The following is a 2,939-nucleotide window of genomic DNA, read 5'->3' as shown; positions in this document are numbered from 1 at the left end:
ACGCATCAAAATCAAATAATGGTTAAAAACTTTCCAAAAAAAAAAAATTAACTCCCAAGTTATTAAATTGGCAAGTGTTTATAAATCTAATGAGCGTGCTCTTATATATTAGTAAAAGTTTATTATTATTATTATTTTTTAAGCTTTATAAGAATACATCGGCTTGATAGTTTTTGTATTCTAATTCTGATCATCAAGTTGCTTGTAGTACAATATTGGACCAATTTTTTTTTTTTTTTTTTTTTCAAAAAGGTTAAACAATTTTATATATACAATTACGAAGTAGGATTTACATAATGGGCCAAACGATCAAATTAGGCCCAAACAATAATTTGGCTCTACCAAGATTTATGCTCCGTGCGGTAGGAAGGAAAAAAAATTGAATAGAAAGGAGAGAAGAAATGATGACTTAGACATCCTAGGGAAGAGATTAAACGTTTTTCTTTTTTTGTTAGGCTAGATGGAAAAGAATGGAGATTTATTAAATATTTATGAAGGGTGATGTAATAATTTAAAACTTTTATAATAGACTCACTTGTTTCTCTCTTTGTCTTCCACTCATATTTGGGCGGATAAAAATTTGTTAAAGTATTATCCTTTCTTTCATATACATATTTGGGGGCGGATGAAAATTTGTTAAAGTATCCTTTCCTTCATATACATATTTGGGAGCGGATGAAAATTTGTTAAAGTATTATCCTTTCTTTCCTTATATGATCTCTACATGACGAAAAAGCATAATAAAGAAGACTGAAGGCTATATCTAATAGCCCAAACAAATCCCATTAAATAGCAGTTAGTAATGCTTAATAATAGATATTCACAGCAGTTTCCGGTCAGCATAGCCAAAGCTAAAGCTTAGTATTTAGCTAATATAAGCATTATATTCTGAACAAAAAGTTTAAATTATAGTCTTAAAGTAACAAGTCATCCTGTAACTAAAAATTGAAACCAATGCATTTAGTATTTGCAAGTACTGCCAGAGTGATTGCAAACAAAAATGCACAAAAGATCATCCAAATATCCCTTAAGGGCCAGAATTTCAGAATATATACATTGTACGATTGAAAATTGCCCCTGAATACTGCCCGGTGCTTGCAGGTCTAACTGGGCCTTCTCTCCAACAGGTGCTTCATCAATGTTACGTCCGATTACGAGGCTTTAATGTTGATTCCGATAAGTACCAATGTCCATAAAGGTTGAAAAACAGAGTGGTAATGGTATACATATGTTCAACTAGGTATACAATGATATCATAACACCACAAAAGCAGGCAACTGAGAAAATGACTTTTCATTCACCATTCTATTCATTCAAACGAGTGTCGGAAGGATATTCGGTGCCCTGCATTCAGTCTCTTATCACTAATTCAAGATTGGAGAGGCTGCAACATTAATCTTCTCAGTGATCATAGATTTAAAAAAACATTAAACCTCAAGATATATATATATATATATATATATATATATATATATATATATATATGTATTTTTCATCACATTGTCCAACCTTTCTGGTAATCAAGAAATTCAGAATTGGGACCTCTATCAAGAATTTTTACCTTTGTGGTGTGGGTTGTAGTGTTGGAACTGTATCAGTGGATGTGGAAAAACACCTGCAAAAGAGTTCACAGAAACTCCCTGCCCTGTTTGTAAGCACTGAGATCCTACACCATAATTGGCACACTGAAAAGAACCATTCCATGTTGCTAAGCAATTTTCTCTTTTGAACGAATGGTGCTGCAATATTTCCTGATCCGCAGAGATCAAGACAAGAAAATGGCAAAGTATGAGCTACAAGACCTCCTACGAATAAACAGAGCACGAGACCATCGATTCTAAGCCTTCTTTTTTTTCAGGATGTGAATTGGGAAATTAATAATAAGCACCAAAGGCAAATATGGATTCCTTGGGACCTTCAGTCTTGCCATTTTTTTTTTTATCAATTCAGGTATATTGTCTGTCATTAGCCAAAGAAAAAGATTTCAGGTCCATTGTCTACATTACCAGACCTTAACGAAGCTTTTGAGCATTTCTGCATTCAAGCAGGATGATGGTGAGGGGTCTAAGATGGCTCTTCAAGATATAATGTAAGCTTAATGTCAAGCCCCGTCTATGGAGGTTGTGCCACGCAGGCGACACATAGACGCTGAGGAGGAAGCTGCATAGCAACTGCATGGCGAGTGGAGTTTCTAGAGTCTTTCGAAGTTGTCTAGAGTTGTGTGGAAGATTCTAGATATGTGTAGTATATTCTAGAGTTATCCAGAATTGTATGGAGTAGTATGAAAAGTTCTAGAATGTTGTAGATACTAGTAGATAAGTATGGAAGTGTGAAGAAGGTGGGAGAAGTATCTAGAGAATCGATCTCCACCATTGGTTAGAATGCATCCTAGCCATCCATTAGGGATGGGGATACCTATAAATAGGAGTAGGACTTCATTTTGTAGCCAACAAGTCCTAGAGTGAGTCTTGAGAGCCTTGTAGAGAGTTTGAGTGCTAGCCTTATACAAAGCATTCTTTGAAGTAATAGAAGTGTTCTTTTCTTGCCAACTTAATTGCCTTAGTGTGTGTGAGTGTGCAAGCCAAGTGAGGAGAGGGCGAGGGCCACTACAACACTAGTAAGCGTATGAGGGGAGTGTGTTGGCTAAGGTGTGCACGGGAGTTAGGCTGACCAAGTACTTGCGAGAGTAGAAGCAACATCTTGGTGCCACACGGGAGTAGCTAGAGCGGTGCTGAAACTCTAAGCACGTGACATTAAGCTCGAGATTGATGTTATAAACTTAAATCATTACTATTAAACACAGATTACCATTTTCAATAAAAATGCATCAAAAGCCGCGTCACCCTCACTCTCAGCAATATTGCAACTCAAAAATCCTTGTTGGAAGCAATGACACTAAGCCAATACCCCACCTTGGGAGTGAATCAAACAATAGATAC

The sequence above is a fragment of the Cornus florida genome, unplaced genomic scaffold, assembly GCF_030987335.1.
Source record: "Cornus florida cultivar Cherokee Brave unplaced genomic scaffold, ASM3098733v1 CherokeeBrave_3.0.0_Hap2_Chr09, whole genome shotgun sequence".
In the NCBI taxonomy this organism is placed as follows: Eukaryota; Viridiplantae; Streptophyta; class Magnoliopsida; order Cornales; family Cornaceae; genus Cornus; species Cornus florida.
The sequence above is the reverse complement of the archived record's forward strand: the minus strand, read 5'-3'. Positions refer to the sequence as shown.